The following is a 19,666-nucleotide window of genomic DNA, read 5'->3' as shown; positions in this document are numbered from 1 at the left end:
AGAGCAAGACTCTGTCTCAAAAAAATAATAAAAAAAAGGAACCATAGTCTCAAAAATGAAGGTATGAGTTGCCTCATGAACAAAAAGCAGCAAAGGTGAGTGGAATTAAGAGTGAAAGGTAAAAGGAAGCTGTGAATATAAACTACACCATTAGTAACAGCAGAGCACAGTAATTAGTAACCCCAGCCTTTCTTCTGAGTCTTCTACTGTACACTTCATTATTAGAAATTGGAACATGCTACCATATTTAAAAATCAGAGTCAGGAATACAGGGTATTTAGAGAATATTTAACCTGGGGCATGAGTCACTTGACTAGTATAAACAGTGGACTCGAGCACATGCTGTTGGTGCAGTCCCCATATGTGCTTAATACTAACATCCTCCCCTGGAGACTGCTTACCATGATCAGCTGTGACCCTCTGCCTAACATCTTGTCTTTTCCCCCATGGTAGCATGCCAATCCAGTGTGCAAAGGAAGGTAATTAAAGCTAGAGAGTAAATGTCCCTAAAATAGTGCTCAACCTAGCATTGATAGATGATAAGATGGTAAACAAATACCCCAGCTTCTTTGCCTGTCTGTGTGGATAACTCTGAGACATATTCTACCCTGCCTTTCAGAGTTCTTCAGTGAGGTTGAGCTCCAGCTATACATTGCAACTTTCTGGATAATGCCTCTTAATTGACTTGCATCCCTGCTTTGTAGACTCATGCTCTCAATTAAACAGCCTCAGATGAGTGCTAACAACTTAAATCTGAAGTAATCAATATTTTTATATTTTGTGGCAACAGTGATACTTTTTTTTCTCCCAGTTTTGTCTGTTAGGCTAACAGTGTTACATAATTTTTAATGGCTATTTCTATTTGCTCTCAAATATTTTCAAACCACCTAGAAGTAACGTAACAGCAAAAATTTTATCACCGCAACTGATGGACACCTGGATCACTCCATTGCATATTTTTTCTATGTTTTTTAACTCTCCATGGATATTTCCTAGCATCATGTCAGAAATAAAATATTTCACTTGAGTCCTTGGCCCAGAGTCTGCCTCTTTGGAATCCCAGACCAAGAAACATATCTAATAAAAGATAGATAACAAGATGATGCCTGACCTCTCCCAGTTAGATGTGGATTCATCTGTAAGTAATAGAAACCATACAAGGCTTAAATACACAATGCTTTGTCTACTATAACAACATATTTAAAAGTCTTCAACCCAGGGCTGTCACTGTCTCTTAATTATGCCCACAAGGACCCAGACTGTTTCTCAGGTTTCCACATACATATTCTTTTGCCTCTTGTCACAAGAAGGCTGCCATATTTCTAGGCCTCACATCATTTTCCAGGCAGGAGGAAGTAGAAAATGTTAAAGGGAAAAGACAGAATCAGCAGACTTACATGAGAACATACCCTACAGCAAGGAATTTTGGCAAGTTGGAGTGTGAGCAATTGAATTTATAGCTTTATAATAAAGGCCTGGGAGAGACAGGAAAAAAATAGGGGCCTAATCTATCAACCCACAGTGTGTTATAGGAATAAGCAGAATCAGAATTTTTTAAGAAATCTAAGTTCTAATCTAAATAGTTGCCCATTTTCCAAAGGAAAAATATAAATAAAAAGATTACAATGTTAGGCAGATTACAACATAACACCCTGGACTATTTTTAAAAGGAGAGCATTTGAAGTAATTCATTGTCGTTCATTGTAAGGATTCACATGTTCTAATTATTAATTCAAAGACTGCATATAAATTTACACAAAAGTATATATTATGTGCCCTCCAGGACATGACCGACAAGATTTCTGTTCTTCTTAAATGTCCTTTCTGTGTGTTAACTCACTCAAACTCCCTGATCTGAAGCAGAGTACCTGATAACAACTTTATCTTCCTTTGTACCATAAAAAATAAAATTACATCATAAAATTTGCAATAAATATTTTTACTATGATTATAAGAATATTTTTACCAGCTTAATAACTTTAAAACATCAATTTGTTTATCTGATTCTTAAGTTTTATAAAGAAATTCCAAATAATTTCAGAAATATTATTTCTCTCTAAGTACAAATATATCCAGAAACTTTAGCCTCAAAAAATGTAAATTGTTGAAAAATTTTAAAGCCTTAAATATTAAAAAAAAAACATTAATCAGATTATACCTTTTCCTGTTCATGGCCTGGAGTTACTGGCTAGATCCTCCATAGGCAATTGTTTGCTGTTTCTTGGATCTCTGTTTTGTAGAATCATGCTTCCAATTAAATAGCTTCAAATGAGTACTGACAACTAAAATCTGAAGCATTCAATTATTTTTATTTTTTGTGGCAGCAAATGGTGTTTTCTCTGCCAGTTTTGTCTGTTAGGCTAACGGTCTTACATATTTTTTAATTGCTATTTCTATTTGCTCTCTCATATATTTTCATATTGCATTCTCCAAGCATTTTTCAAAAACTTAATGAGGCAATAAAAGCTATGTAAAGCAGGTAATCACTTGTTAATCAATCTGTTATTAGGATCATATTAGACCTAGGATAATATATTTGCTTTCAGATTTCTTTAAAATGGACAAAGTGGTCACACCCTTCCTGAAAAATCTTTAGTCTGTTGCTTAGGTAACCACTTAGCCATTTATTACAATAGAGTGGTTGACAGATCATTAGTGAAATAAATATGAGATCTTTATGAACTCATACCTGTCTCCATGTACTAAATGTCTTGTGATGTGAGAATACATCACATCCCTCAATAGGCATTATTCCAAAGTGTTTGATGAGAAGAATGTTATGCTGGGGAAAATAAATGCAAAGAAAAATTACCACCCTGTGAGAATTAATTTGCTTTGATTTCATTTGCTAATTTCTAGACATATTCAGCAGTATTCCTTGGTGAAGCCCACTTGTGAGTTTGCTAGAAAGATAAATGGATTAATACACCTTTCAACATTACTTTGTTGGCATCCTTCAAACATGAAAACTATTAGAATTCGTTATAGTGTTTTTACCCCTTCCCCACCCCACCTTCATATTTTAGCCCTAATTGTCTCTTTGAGCAAGAGTATGTTTTCAGATATTTCAACTGTAATAGAGTCATCATCATCTACACATCAATATCATTGTTCTTTAATTTGAGAGGAGGTTCTTTCTTCTCTGTACTAAACTTGAAATCTGAAGTGTCTGTTTGTGAATTGTGTCTTCTCCTTTTATAAAGTTTTCAAAAATATCTTCTCCATGATTTTGAAGTAAAACAAAACAAAACAAAACAATAAAACCTTTTAGATTATTGTAAAGCCTGACAGACCTATAATATCTGACCTGTCCAAATCAGGCATGCTATTTCTTTTCCATACTAACAAGCAAGAGCATATTAATTATGTAGTAAACCAATAAAGATGAATACCTGATTAACTCCATGGCCAGAATTAATTACAACAGAAGCAGTTGTTCTTATGCTTAAATTAGAGCTTGTAGATGATATGGGGAGTCAATAAATCACTCTGCTTCTAATAAGGTGGGTTCAAAAACTTGTTTTAGACAATCTGATTCACAACAATAACAGTTCTGTTATCCAGTGGTGAGTGGTGATGAGATCCAGATTTATAACTTACACATTAACTTGTAATTATACTAGCTATTTTTAATTAAAATTGAAATAAGTCAATCAGAATTATAAATTCATATTTTACTTCCTGTGGGCAAACTAGTTATATTACTAGATTTGATTGGGTTTTGTCACTCGTTGTTTTATTAAAGCCTAGGATTGTTAGTGTGTCAAACTGAATATGCAGTACCAAAGTATTTTATAAAAGGCATCATAAATTATCAGGCATCAGTCATTTGGCATAATTATTTTTCCATGTTTCTATTACTTTGCTTTTTTAAATTTTCTCTTCTGGTAGATTCTCTTCTACATCCTTTTTCATAAAGATGTTCCTTAGTTTAAAATACAAAGCTATTTTTTATTGCTTTTCTGGACATTTATCATCGTATTCCCTTGTGGAAAAAGTGAAAAAAAAAAAACACACACACACACACAATTTCTCACTAGCTCTATTTACAAACTTTTTTTTCCAGTTTATTATGACTGATTTTGTGCTGCTGTGCTACTTTTATGACTGTCCTCAAGGTCAAAAACAACCATCAATTTCCCATCTAATCTATCTCCAACAACCTACAATCAAAGTATTTTGCTTGATACTTTTTATTGCAAGTTCTCTTTTTGTGCTTGCATATCATTTTTTTAATGCTTATTGACCTATGTGTCATTAGGTTATTTGTGGTGTGATATAACCTTTGTGCGTTTTGATAGCGCCTATCTTATTAGGTTATATATTTTTTCCTGTTTAAACTTTTTTAAAGTTGAAAAAAAAATATGTTCTAATAGTTTGGCAATGACTAAAATTCAAAAGGAAATTATGCAATTTGTACTTTGTATGCATATTTATGTTTAATATGTATTTTTAAAGTTTTTAATTTACTGATTTGGAGGATGTTATAGTAGAGGTAACTAATGTTTAAGAATTTATGGATATTAGTGCAATTTGTTGTGAATTTTAATGTTCTGCACTTAGTAATACCTTATTTTTAACCTTCAAAAAAAATCCCTCACAGTACATATATATAGTTAGATAGAAGAAATACATTCAATTTTTGATAGCAGAATAGGATGGCTGTAAAAATAAATTATACTCAGGTAATAGACTCCCTAAATACCCAGACCTGATCACCATGCAATTTATATGTACATAGCAAAATTTCTCATGTACCCCATAAATCTGTACAAATAATAATTTTAAAAAACTACTTTGGCTGGGTATGGTGGCTCATGCCTATAATCCCAGCACTTTCCGGGGGTCAAAACAGGCAGATCACTTGAGGTCAGGAGTTTGAGATCAGCCTGGTCAACACGATGAAACCCTTGTCTCTACTAAATATACAAAAATTATCCTGGAGTGGTGGTTCACGCCTGTAATAACAGCTACTCAAAAGGCTAGCTGCCTTTTGAGGCAGGAGAATTGCTTGAACCTGGGAGGCAGAGGGTGCAGTGAGCAGAGATTGTGCCACTGCACTCCAGCCTGAGTGACAGAGTGAGACTGTCTCAAAAAGAAATAAAAAATAAATAAAATTAAAAGTTCCATTCAAAGATGTTTTAAAGTTGCAAGCTTGAAGTTTTAATATATGAATGATTTTCAGGTATTTCCTCTTTTTGTGATAGAGGATTAGGTAACTACGACCAAATCCACTTCAAGAATAATTAGAAAATTGGACAAAATATATATTAAAACAGTTTATTTGAAGGCATATTAGTTATATCTTACTGTACAGAAAACTAACCAAAACTTAATGGCTTAAAATGATATCAATGTATTTAACTCACAATTCTATAGGCTTAGAATTTGGGGAATCACACTGGTATGAGCTACATTTGGTTGATCATGACTGAACTCACAGACCTGCCAGCTCATGTGCTGACTGGAGCTGCTTGGCTGATGGTTGCCTCAGCTGGAATGTCTGAGATGACCGGAATTTCTCTGGACAGGGGTTTTCATCCTCCAGCAAGCTAGCCTGAGATTGTTCCTAAATTGATGGCTTTATTTCCTCAGTGTATACTAACCACATAACCCTACTCTTTCAAACTCAAGCACACGATGGAAATCTTTCTTATTAAAGCAGTCAGTGTTTCCTGAAATATAAGAACTACTTTTTTTTAATTTTGTTTCCTGTTTAACCTCCCTGCTACACCGTCACTGCTGACGCTTAGTTTGTTCCATGCTGGTGTCTACCTGTATCCTACTCATGAGTTCCTCATATATTATTCTATTTAATAGGCATTTTCTGCAATTTTCCTTTTTTATTTCATTTTTTTGTGACATTCATCTGTTCCTAGCTCTCATTCATTCTATATCGACTAATACCTAAATCTGCACTTCCGCTTTTCCTTTTTCTCCTTATATCTGGACTAGTATTTCTAATTATCAGATGGGCATTTCCAGCTGTCTCTTTAGCATCACACACTCAATATCCCCTAATATGAATACATCATATACTTCTATTTATTTGCTCTTTCTCTTGAAGTCCATATTTAATTAATGAAACAAAAATAATTACCCAGGCTTGAAATGTGAAATTATGCTTGATTTCTTCTTTCTCTTTTTCTGCAAGTCCAAATGAAACTTCCTCTGAAATGCCATTCTAATAATTTCTCTTGGTTTTCACTTTCTGCAGTGAAGTTCTGTTGTTTGTGATTTCTTTGCCTACCTTCCACTTTTCTTTCTTATGAAAGTATATTCCAAATGTGATTTGAGAAACTAAGCGTTTTGTGTAGAATTATGACAGTACTTTTTCTCTATTCATGGATATTAATTGTAAGTCTGGAATTCCCTACTTTGGGCCACAATAACTAATTTCGTAAGGATGTGTGCAAATTTAGACCAAAGAGAATTAATCCCAAACTTAGTAGTTGAAAGTAAACTTTGAATATATTTTATTCCCTGTGAACCACTTGAAAGTAAATTGTTGGCTAAATGCTTCTTCATTCTCTAAATTTATAGCAATTCCCAAAAACAACATTCTCCTATATAGCAACAATACAACTATCAAAATTAGGAGGTTGACATCAATGTACTAACACCGTTTGTATTAATTTCCTATTGTTTCTGCACAAATTACACACATTTATTTTGTTACAGCTCTGTAAATCAGAAATCCAAATAGCTCTCACTAGGCTAAAATCAAGGTATTGGAAGGCAGGGCTGCATTCTTTCTAGATAATCTAGGACAAAAAAAAATGTTTTCTTTTTTTTTCAGCTTCTAGAGTCTGCTTTCATTTCTTGGTTCATAGTCTCCTCCTTCCATCTTAAAAGCTAGTAGCTTAGCATCTTCAAATCTCTGAATGTAATTCTCTCTCTTTTTTTAATAAAGGTTATTATGATTACATTTGGTACACCAGTTTCTCCAGACTAATCTCTCTATCTCAACATCTTTAATGTAATCACATCTGCAAAGTTTATTTTGCCATGTAAAGTAACATTCACAGGTTCTGGGGATTAGAATATGTAAATACTTTAAGGACCACTTTCTGCCTACCACACCACCTAATCTTCAGTACCCATTAAAGTTTTGCCAATAGTCCCACCAAATACAATATTTATAGAAAAATAATAAGTTTTAAATAATGCATTTTATTCAGGCTTTGTCTAATATATCATCAAAATGCAATGTACTTCACTTTACATCCTATCAGGAGGTCAACAAATTTTAATTTGTCACATTTCTAATGATATTAACTTTATTCACTTAATTAAAGTAGTGTCTACAAGCTTCCCTACCTTACACCTACTCCTTTTCCTTTTGGTATTAGTGAGCATCCTATATGGAGATAATGTTGAGACTATGTGAATATCCCATTCCTCATCAAATTTTTGATTTACTAATTTCTTTGTCTGAATATGGATACACGATAAAGATTTACTTCCTATTTTATTCAGTGGATTATATCCTCTTACTATCATTTATTTTATACTCACTTTATCTGTTTCAGACAGTGAAAATCCCTTAAACTAACTACTAATTTGCTTTTTTAAAAAAATTTTTACTTTAAGTTCCAGAATACATGTGCAGAATGTGTAGGTTTGTTACATAGAAACACGTGTGCCATGGTGGTCTGCTGCACCTATTGACCCATCCTTCAAATTCTTTCCACACACATCCCAACTCCCAACAGGCCCCGGTGTGTGTTGTTCCCCTCCCTGTGTCCATGTGCTCTGATTGTTCAACTCCCACCTGAGTGAGAACATGCAATGTTTGGTTTTCTGTTCCTGTATTAATTTGCTGAGGATGATGACTTCCAGCTTCATCCATGTCCCACAAAGGATATGATCTCATTCCTTTTGATGGCTGTGTACTATTCCATAGCATATATGTACCACATTTTATTTATCTGGTCTATCACTGAAAGGCATTTGAGTTGGTTCCATGACTTTTCAATGGTAAGTAGTGTTGCAATAAACATACATGTGCATGTGTCTTTAGAAGAATGATTTATATTATTTTGGATATATACCTAATGATGAGAAGCCTGGGTCAAATGGTATTTCTGGTTCTAGATCCTTGAAGAATTGCCATATTGTCCCCCACAATGGTTGAAATAATTTGCATTCTCACCACAGTGTAAAAGCATTCCTATTTCTCCACAGCCCCACCAGCATCTATTGTTTCTTGATTTTTTAAATAATTGCCATTCTGACTGTCATGAGATGGTATCGTGTTGTGGTTTTGATTTGCGTGTCTCTAATGATCAGTGATGTTGAGCTTTCTTTCATATGTCTGTTGGCTGCATAAATGTCATCTTTTGAGAAATGTCTGTTCATATTCTTTGTCCACTTTTTGATGTTTCTTTTTCTCTTGAAAATTTGTTTAAGTTCCTTGTAGATTCTGGATATTAGACCTTTGTCACATGGGTAGATTGCAAAAATCTTTTCCGCATCTATTGAGATAATCATGTGACTTTTGCCTTTGGATTCCATTTATTGATTTGTATATGTTGAAGCAGCCTGGCATCTCAGAGATGAAGCCAACTCGATTGTGGTGGATAAGATTTTTTATGTGCCACTGGATTTGGTTTGCCAGTATTTACTTGAGGATTTTTGCATTGATGTTCATCAGGGATATTGGCCTGAATTTTTCTTTTTTTGTTGTGCCTCTGCCCAGTTTTGGTATCAGGATGATGTTGGCTTCATAAAATGAGTTAGGGAGGGGCATGAACCTGATGCCAGTAGGATCACTCCTGTATAAGGTGTCTGACAACCCCTTTTGGAGGCTCTCACCTGTAAGGTTTGTTCTTGGGTTCTTGCCGCGTTTAAAATGAAGAAACTGAGGCCAGCACGAAGATAATCCAATGCGAAGGAATTTATTCAGGCTCCCGGGTGAGGTTCTGCTGTCGGGACATGAGGGGCCGGAGAAGTCGCGGGGACTCCTCTCAGGCACGGGGTTTTATAGGGAGTGGAGGCATCTGATTGGTCATGCCCAAGGTGAGTGGGACAAAATGGAGGGGAGTAGGGCCCGGATGGAACAAAATGGAGGGGAGTGGGGCCCAGATAGGACAAAATAGTAGGCAGGGAGTGGGGCCCAGATAGACCAAAATAGTAGGCAGGAAGACAAAATGGCAGGCACAGGGTGGGGCCTGCAGAAAACAAAATGGCAGGCATGGAGTGGGGCCTGCAGAAGACAAAATGGCAGGCATGGAGTGGGGCCTGGATAGGACAAAATAGTAGGTAGGGAGTGGGGCCTGGATGGGACAAAATGGCCTCAGGTAGGTCCTAATGGGGCTTTTTTCCCAGGCTCCCGGGGAGGGGGGAGGAGGGGGGAGGTGTGTCCGAGCCCCTGGAGAGGAAAGGGGGTGTGTCCGAGCCCCAGGCAAGGGAAGGGGGTGTGTCCGAGCTCCTGGCAAGGGTAGGAGGCATGTCCGAGGTCCCTGCGAGGGAGGGGGCGTGTCCGAGGTCCCTGCGAGGGAGGGGGGCGTGTCCGAGGTCCCTGCGAGGGAGGGGGGCGTGTCCGAGGTCCCCGCGAGGGGAGGGGGTGTGTCCGAGCCCCCGGCGAGGCAGCCGCCTTACATCACCCAGTTGGATGGCACAGGCAACAGGACCCATTTAATGAAGCAGTTTTATTGTCTCTTGGTGGAGTGGGTGTAGTGTACTTCACTGGGGGAAACTCACTCATCTGGGCTGCCTGGATTCCTCAAAGCTACCAGGAGGAAAGGCTAAGTCTGCTGGTTTACAGAGACTGTGGTCATCTCCACCCCAAGGGCTCAGGCCCAGAGAGAGTTCGGTCCCTGAGCCTCTGGCTGGAGTTGTTGGCGTTCTGCAGCGAAGACCCTCTCAGTGAGGAAGGATGTGTCATGGTCAGGCCTGAAGAGGCGTTCAGACCACAGTGCCACAGCTGGTTTGTCAGGCTATGTGGGCAATCTCTTGGAGACCAAGCCATTCAGCGTCCTTGACTCCAGCAGGGGAAAAGCGTGGCATGGAGCTAGAGATGGATGCTGCTCTTCCCCTGCCCAGGGAGCTTAGTGTGTTAGGCAGTTATGAGTGCTAGTGCTGGCTGATGCCTCTCCCACAAGGTGCTCAAAGGGTTTAGGCAGCAGGCAGTTCCAGCTATGGTCCTGGTTACTGCTCCCCATGGGGAGCTTGCAGGCTTAGGCAGATTTCAGCTGAGAGGCTGTTGAAAATCTGCACAGCTCCGGGATTGGGACCCTAGGCCCCAGTGGCCAGTGGGATTTTCCGATCTGTGGGTTGCATGGTTCCGTGGAAAAAGCATGGCTTCCCCAGCTGGATAGCATGCTCACTCGCTGCCTCCTTGGCTGAAGGTGGAGGGGGCGGAGTCTCCCCTGCTCCATGTGGCTCTCAGGTGAGTGGTGCACCATTTGCTCTTTCTTCCTCTCCGTGGATCACATCAGCCACCTAGTCAGTTCTGATGAGAGACCTGTATACCTTGGTTGCTGGTGAAGGATTCACATGCTAATTACGGTTCTTTTCAATGGGAGCTTCTGATCTCCCCTGTTTCTGGTTGGCCATCTTGGCCCTGACCACAGGAGTTCTTTAGATAGCCCAGAGACGTGTCCCTTTCTAGGTATGCCTTGCAAACAGTTTCCCCTAATCTGTAGTTTGTTTTCTTAACTGTATTTTTCAAAGACCAAAGGTTTTTAATTTTGATAAAGTATAATTTATAATTTTTTCCCTTATATGGCTTATGCTCTTTGGGTTCTATTTAAAAAATTATTGCCTAATTCAATGGCACAGGTATTTTTTTTCTTGTTTTTCCAAACATTTTATTGTTTTAGCTTTTACATTAGGATACAGAATATATTTTGTAGTGATTTATGCATATAGTATGAAATAACAAATGAAGTTTATTTCCCACATAGACATCTGGGTGTTCCATCTCCGTTTGTTGAAAGACTAATCTTTCTTCCATTGAATTATTTTGGCAACTTGACCACATAAGTAACAGTCTATTTATTAATTTTATTCTGTTCCATTGATCTCTAGATCTATTAAAGTAGCTTGATTATAGCAGTATAAGTTATTCAGCTTTACTTTTACTTTTTATTTTGCCAAGTTCTTTTTCTTTCTGTATGAATTCTAGAATAGGCTTGTCAATTTCTTGAAAAAAGATTGAGACATTTTATTCCACATTTTATAGGGGTCATAAATCTGGTATAATGTATGCCTGGATCTATTGCTGACACCTTGTAATTATATAGAGGTTAAGAATAAAGTGGACATTGAGTAGCATAGAAACAGGAAGATAAATTGGATTGAAGTGACATCTTTTGAGCCTAGCAGCTTTTTGATTTTCAGTTATATGATACAATAAATTTTATTTTTTTAAATAAACCAATCTAATTTGTTTTAATTTGTTTTGATCTCTTACAAATAACAGTCTTAAATTTCACACAATAATTATAGTTCAGACTTTTTTTAAAAATTATGCTTTAAGTTCTGGGGTACATGTGCAGATCATGCAGGATTGTTACATAGGTATACACATACCATGGTGGTTTGCTGCCTCCATTCCCCCATCATCTACATTAGGTATTTCTCCTAATGTTATCCCTCCCCAATCCTCCTACTCCCTGCTACCCTCTCCTAGCCCCCACACCCCCCAACAGGCCCCCATGTGTGATGTTCCACTCCCTGTGTCTATGTGTTCTCATTGTTCAACATCCACTTATGAGTGAAAACATGCAGTGTTTGGATTTCCATTCTTGTGTCACTTTTCTGAAAATGATGGTTTCCAGCTTCATCCATGTCTCTGTAAAGGACATGAACTCATCCCATTTTATGGCTGCATAGTATTCCATGGTGTATATGTGCCACATTTTCTTTATACAGTCTATCATTGATGGGCATTTGGGTTGGTTCCAAGTCTTTACTACTGTAAACAGTGCCACAATGAATATACGTGTACATGTGTCTTTATAACAGAACAGTTTGTTCCAACGACTTTAAAAAAAAAAGAAATATTTTCCTGGGCTGTGGTCCCCCATACAACTCTATTTTCACAGCCGTGAGCTCAGATAATGTTAATAAACTTCTCAACACCTATTTTAAAAATCCCAAATTTTTGATCATGGGATTTAAGACTGTCCATTATTGGAGCTTGTTGTAAATTGTAAGTGCATCCTTTATAATCCTCTACCTCACTTCATACAATGTTCTATCCCATCCTAATTTCTCATTTTATCTACAACACACCCTGTAAAAAAATTTTTTAAAATTTTTGCTGCTGCTTCAAAATTTAGGAGCTTATTCCATCTGTCTTCGACAGTTGAAATCTTAGATGTGCTACATGTTCATAATCCCCACATGTGTTACTAGATGTTACAGTTAGAATGAGTCCCTCCATCGTCCATCTTTGAGGTGATTAGAGGACATTCTGCATCTGTGATAACAGTTATCACAATTTGTGGACCTGTTCCTATAACTATAGAAGTTCTTTAATTCAGGACTTTATAAAGATGGTAGGAAGGTAAAACAAAATGAATTTATGCCATGTTGTTTTGTGCCTATCTCTGTCTCTCTAAAATGTGAAATTTCTAAAGAACGAGGACCACCTTTGTGTCCTCCAAAGCACCTGGAAAAATGCTTTATGCAAAGTATTGGTTAAATCAATTCTAAAATACAACTAATAGCAGTGTCTTCTTAATTTTTAAAATTTTATTATAAACTAAAAATTTATGATTGTTTATATTTATAGGTTACAAGTTGATGTTAAGATTTATTAATACAATGTGAAATTATTAAATTGAGCTAATTAACACACCCAAAACCTCAATAACAGCACCAATAACAACTTTGAAGCTTCAAATCCGACTGATACTTGCAGCCCTGCTTCTTTGTAGTTCCCATGAAGTTAGGAATTTGGGGTCTATTTTAGATACTATAGGCCTGTTAGTTTTGAAGGGAAACTTTGTTTCTATTTCTGGTCTTTTTGTTTTGAAGCATGTGCGTTATTTTTGGTTTCTCTCTTTTAGAATCATAGGGACTGACAAGTATACATTCTAAGGAAACCAAATGTACTTAAATTGTAAGCCATTTGCATTGTTTATAAACAAGTTCAGACACATTAATACACCTCTATACATTCACTAACAAGATATGTTTTTAGAATGATATTACAAAAATAAAAATACTGTTTGAAAATGTCTGGTATGTTATACCCAGACCGGGAGTTTTCAATCAATCTTGAAAGGTGTCTGTTTTTTTCACCTCTTCATTTTAGTATAAGAAGTTGGATGGCAGTGACCAGTAAAGGTCTACTGAGTCCGTATATACCTGTGGGCCTATTTCTGTAAGTACGGAAGTTCTTTAATTCATAACTTTATAAAGATAGCAAGGAGGTAAATTGAAATGAATGTACACCATGTACTGAGACTACAGAAGATATGCTACACAGATTTTACCTGATAAGCACTAATATATAAAATGCAACCTGCACAATCTCTATGGTATAGTTTTTCTATTTTATTTCTGATACTCTGTATTAAAGAAGAGGTGAATATTCTAAACCTGCTGTGGCCAAGGTAAGTGTGTATGTTTTCTGTTTTCTGTTATTTTATTGTCATTGAAGTTGTGGCATGTGAGAACTGGCTTGTATAGCTCCCAAGGGACAAATGTTCAATGTTCAGGAATTTTACATATCAGTTGTTAAAACATTGGTAGCTTGAAGTTGGCCCTAGTGTAAGTATTCACACAATGAATGTTGGCAAGTACTATAAATTAGTTATCCTGTCTAGTGCTTCACCCAGGAAACTGCTTTATCAATATTCCACTGATCATAATAGTTATGGGTCCTCTTATTTTTATTTCATGCTATTCTTGTTACAGACTAGTCTAAGCACTAGCTTACCTTGAAGATCTTGCCCTTTTTCAGTGTAATTATCCTCTTGGGTACAAGGTTGCCCCAAAATACTGAGTGTCCAAGAAGCCCCCACTTGCTTATGTGTGACCTCAGGAAGTTGTAAGTTGCCACCCAACTGGTATTAAACAGTCTGTCAGGTCTGATATGCTTTGTTACTGCAGCTTCGTTAACCAAGGAAATGTTAGTTTGAACAGCATTATCTAACTGAAGCTGATTCAGACTAAGTTTTCTAAGGCTTTGGCAAAAGAGCAATTTATCTGACAGTTGTCCTTATCAGGACTCTTGTTATAAATTAATGATTTATGTTCTTGATTTGACCTATCTTGCCTTCATCCTCATCCAAACCTTTTTCTCTTCTTACAGCTTTAAACGAGAGATGAAATGTTCTTCTCTTATATTTGTAATTGCGGAACAGTTCATAATGTCATTGAATGTTCTTTCTAATATTTAGCTCTTTCCCAATGCAGTTTGCTGAATGTTACTTACTTGAGAATTATCTCTCTAAACCTGCAACACAGACTTCAAGTCCTAGCTTTCCCAATGTCTCACCCATCAGTGTTTAGCCACCATTTCACTAAAACTTACTGATAGTGAGATAAAGAACATAGGGTAATTGGAACTGGGAGTCTGGAATAGTTAGGTCCCCTGGTCTTCACCATGGGCCAGGGTCCTCCCACCACCTCAGCCTTTGGGTTCAGAAAGAATTGTCAGAGAGAACCCTTGTTCTTAGTTATGGGAAGGGGTGAGAGACCTAACCTTTAAAAGCACTCTGACCTCCCCTCAACTCTAGCCATACTGTGGTAGAGAGCCTGGGTCACTCTGCTGACTGGGCTTGGGTGAAATGGTCTATTTAATTCAGCAGTCCCCAACCTTTCTGGCACCAGGGACTGGCTTCCTGGAAGATAATTTTTCCATGGACTGGGTTGGGGGATGGTTTGGGGATGATTCAATTGCATTATGTTTATTGTGCACTTTATTTCTGTTATTAATTCATTGTAACATATAACGAAATAATTACACAATGGGTGGGAGCCTTGAGCTCATTTTCTTGCAACTAGATGGTCCTATCCAGAAGTGACAGAAGACAGTGACAGAGCATCAGGCCAATATTGGTTTCTCATAAGGAGCACACCACCTAGATCCCTCACATGTGCAGTTCACAGCAGGGTTCATGCTTCTGTGAGAATCTAATGCTGCTGCTTCTGACAGGAGGTGGAGCTTAGGCAGTAATGCCAGTGATGGGGAGCAGCTGTAAATACAGATGAAGCTTCACTTGCTAGCCCACTGCTCACCTCCATGGCCTGGAGGTTGGGGACTCCTGGTTTAATTGATGTTTACATGATACTCCTGCTTTCAGGGAATTGGATAACCTGTGTCTTCCTTCTTTCCCAGCATGGGGGTCTGAGACAGGGTGGTCACATATTTGAAGGGCATTGATTATCTCTCCGGGTAGTACTGAGTTTAAATTAGTCTTGTTACCCCTATTAAAGAGAGAGAATCTTCATCTATCTGCTTTTCCACCAGAAGGATAGATATATCATGTTCTCAGATTTTATAAACCTGTACACATCTATGAAGTCTGAGGATAACAAGGAAAGTTACTGGAGAGAACATAACAGAGAGTGAGCTCTGCCTTCCCCAGTTTCGCTCACTGTTTCTTGGACATTCTCCTCCTTCATTATCATTTTGCATTTATTGGTATATATGGGAGCTTTCGTTTTAAAACTAGAACAGGAGGAAGAAATTTGGATGGCATGGAGAAAGTAGACAGAATGGATTAAAAAATGGAAAAAATGATATTTTGTCTAACGTTGTCTGACCCACTGTAATAGGTATGAACTTCTCTAGTTAACATATGAGAATGGGAAATGGATGGATCTTTATTTCATGAGAGCCTTAGACTAAATCTTACAAAGACAATTGCTGACAAAGACAAACTCTTTCTTACAGCCTTAGAGAGATTCTGGATTGTTGAGAAGGCAGCAAATCATAAGGACCTATTAGAGATAATTTATCTGACTGCATGATATTAAGGAGGTCATGTGAAAATGGCTTCAGCGTGGTGTAGAGGATGTAACATATATCAGGAGACATGAATCCTGAACCCATATATACTCATATTATTAACTTACAATTCAGAAAACTTAAGTTTCTGAATGAGAAACCTGTACTTTCCTTTTTCTCACCTTCTTACTCAGCTTTTCTCAGCCCTCAGGGTCTGCTTAAAAGGCTTAGTGACTACAGTGGTTAATCCTACAAAATGTTTTTTTTTTTTTTTTAAATAGAAAACGGTGTTTACATAAAAAATCAATTATGCTCTTTAAAACTTAATTATACTCAGTACAAATATATTTTAAAATCTAAAAAGAGTAAAATTTTCCAATTAGAAGTGCTTATATGTTTGGGAATACGGGTGAAAACATAATGATTAAGATAAATGAATCTAAGATTCACATCCTTTTCTTGCAGAATTCTTACTGACTTCTTCAGTAGAGCTCTGTTTCTTGCTTCTTTACTCCCAGAAGACAGAAAGACATTTTAAAGAACATTATTGTAGGGCAGAAGGCTTTTTTTTTCTATAGCTAGAGGGGTTATATTGTAAATTAAAATGGATCTCTTTTTAGTAGATTTTACATGCTGTTATCATCCTTTACAAACTCAGCATCTGGAGACAGTTGCACAAATATATTAAATTAGAAGATTATCAGTTTAATAAAAAATTTTCACCAAGTTATTTATAGTGGCTGCTGTGGTATATCACCCAGAACCTTCTTCAGATATAATTTCCCCAACTGTCAAAAGAGTTGTCAGGGACTGCTTATAACTAACTCCATCCCCAAGGAATGCTCTCAGCCAACGGGATTTGCCTCCCCCATATTTATGCTCTCTTCCCTGGGGTAGCTCATGTATATTTACTGACTCATGTTGGTAATCAAATGCTTGGTTCCCTTGTATTTTCTGGAGACAGCTATGAACCACTGCAGTCTTTCTAGTCTCCATAGAATTGGCTAAGCCTTTTGTTACAACAGCTTTGCAGTTCTGTTTCTTTCTCTCTTCATTCCTGTTGACCTTACTCCTATACAGGTGTTAATCTCAAGCAAATGAGAATTCTGTCTTTCAAATCTGTGTTTAAGATTCTGCTCACAGGAAATGAAATCTGATCTAAGATAGTTGGTACAAGGAATTGTTTGGCCCAAAGAAACAGATTCTAAAAGAGATTTGGGAACTTGGTCATGTCTGTCCCATTATGGGTGGTAGATGAAGTGCTGACATTCCCTGGTGTGTTGTAGCAGGGAAGCTGTTAAAATGTTAACTAGTGGTAACCAGGATACCATATCAGTAAAAGGGAATGCCCTGAAAAATGCAATAACTCAGATATTTGAGAGGCTCAGAAAAAAAAAAAAAAAAACAGTAAATACAGGACAATGAAATTGGATGGCTGCTGCTGAATGCTATCAATTTACTAGAGAAAGACAAAGAAAAGCTGATGTGATTAATCACCAGGTTAAAGCAAAATGTGAAAGCCACAATATTCTCCTTGGCTGAATTAGAAGAGACTCTCATTTCTTATAGTCAAATATAAAAAGCTGAGGGTCAGACCCAGGACTTAATTTAAAAGACAGAGAAAGACTCCAGAGAAGATTGAATTATCGACCTTAGCAAATCTGCTGTGCCAGAGTCAGGGTCCTGAGTGAGAAGGGGTACAGCCCAAAGGCTTGAGATGAGGAAAACTGGGTCAATGCACTTGAAAATTTTTAATCTATATATTCCTCTGTACTATTTATGTCTTCAGAAGTGGTCCACACCTTCATATTGAAGGTCCATCCTTCCTCTTTCCTTGAAGACAATGAAAGCCTCTGTCTTGTAAGACAATACACAACCCAGTCACTTAGGATTCACTCTGCCTCCAGTCCTGGTCAAAGACTAAAAGAGATAAGTCACCAACTAATCTAGCTAGATATGTGCTGGGCCTACAAAGGGAGAAAAAGGACAATATGCCGAAGGAACTACAGGACTTAGATAACAAGTGCTGGCAGGAACCATGTACGTACAGTTCATGGCAAGCATTCTCTCATGATACAAGTAATATGCCCTGCAAGGATGACAGAGGGTAGGACTACCATACTGCTAGGTGGGCTCTTGAAAGCTGAAAGTAAGTGATGGCTTTCACTAAGTGAGATACAAACGCCAAAACTAAGATATGGTAGAGGGTGGAAGAAAGGATCAAAATATTCAAAGAAGTTGTCCTACAAGAGTTGATAGACTGCATAGGGCTTGAAAACTTACCTGTGAGCACATTCTTTAAGGGTCTGGATGGAAAACATTTTGTTGTCCACAGCAATAAGGTGAGAGGGATGCATATTGTTGTGAAGGTCAGCTGTGACTCTACTCTGAGGACCAGGGCCGATGGTAGAAGATGTTGCTATATAATACAGAAAAGAGGGCAGATTAGACATCGACATCCAGGACCTGAAGCATCTCTTGTAAAATGGGAAATATAGAAACCTGAAATAGATGACAGTGCAACAAGGTCACAGGAGCAGCCAGGGGGAGCTGACTGTCAGAGATATGTTGATATTTAATAGAACATGCCAGGTCTAGGGAAAACATAGCTAGACAGCTGACAAGAATATTGCACATTTGCACAAAATCAAAGGAAGTCAAGGAGGGATTATTAGAAGTTCGAAGTTTGCTGTCTTCCATGAAATATTACCATCTTACCTCCCCCGCCACCAGTTTCATGATCTGAGGCAGGTTTCAATTCCAGAATGTGTTGACGAAAAAGACTAGTTCCCTAGGAGGAAGGACTTTGCAAAGCCATAGCAAGCATTGTGATGTAACAACTCCCAGTTCTTACTCAAAGGGCCTTACATCATTTATTGTGAATAACCATAAACTGAGGAAAGGGGAATCGTCATGTATTTACAAAACAGTAGGGGATTGGAGGTTAAGATGATATTGTTACACAGGTACCTGCAATTTCACCATGGTACCCCAGTAAAGCAGGAGCATAGAGGCAGGTAATAAATGGAGTCCTGGGTACTTTGAGTACATGAACCCACTATACACTTCTTTCATCGCCAAATGCATGCTTATAATTCAAAGGCTGCATTTAATTCCACTTGTCTATGGAATAAGAGCTATTGGAATGGAAAATGTTAAGTAGAAGCCTCTGAACTGTTTCTGAACCTGGCCAAGACAGTAAACCAAGAAAATGTTTCATAAAATTTCCTTAAAGTCATAAAAGATGCAGGAATGATGGTTCCTATTGTACCCCCATTTAATTTGGTAGAATTGCTTCAACAACAAAACATTCAGATGAATTCTGGAGGATGCCAGTGGCCTACTATAAACTCAACCAAGTAGAAGCCCAATTGTAGGAGCTATGCCAGATGTAACAAAATTTTAAAGAAAGAATCAGAAATAGCACCACATCAAGCCAAACTGAAGCATGGGGCAAAAGAAACACGTAATCCCAATATTGTCCTTCTTAACAATTTTGATATTTTGTTCATCATGGATTTTTTGTATTAATTTAACTTTTTAAAAAAATTTGCCTTGTAATATTTCTCTTAATTACTGAGTTTTTTATGTTCCTTCAAATTTTTGTATCTTATGCAAGTGTCTTACTCACCTCATATTAGTCTTGGCTCTGTATATCATGGTCTCAGGAACTTGGCAAACAATCACTGTTCTGTTGAATGCATCATTTCTCATCCCTAAAGATATGGATAGCCAGAAAAAGTGAATATTCAC

General features: G+C 37.5%; 1 long non-coding RNA gene across 1 annotated transcript in view; it reads right to left on the bottom strand.

Annotated features, from left to right (window-relative positions):
* Positions 1 to 19,666, bottom strand: part of LOC105729993 (uncharacterized) — a 662,720-nt gene that overhangs the window by 363,738 nt on the left and 279,316 nt on the right. Inside the window, exons 3-4 of the long non-coding RNA XR_010342619.1 lie at positions 19,545 to 19,629; positions 18,197 to 18,332 (exon numbers count right to left, since the gene is read on the bottom strand). This is a non-coding gene — a long non-coding RNA (uncharacterized LOC105729993). The remainder of the gene's footprint in view (positions 1 to 18,196; positions 18,333 to 19,544; positions 19,630 to 19,666) is intronic.

The sequence above is a fragment of the Aotus nancymaae genome, unplaced genomic scaffold, assembly GCF_030222135.1.
Source record: "Aotus nancymaae isolate 86718 unplaced genomic scaffold, 86718_ANA_hifiasm-v0.15.2.pri h1tg000014l, whole genome shotgun sequence".
Classification (NCBI taxonomy): domain Eukaryota; kingdom Metazoa; phylum Chordata; class Mammalia; order Primates; family Aotidae; genus Aotus; species Aotus nancymaae.
This window is presented reverse-complemented; position numbering and strand designations above follow the sequence as displayed.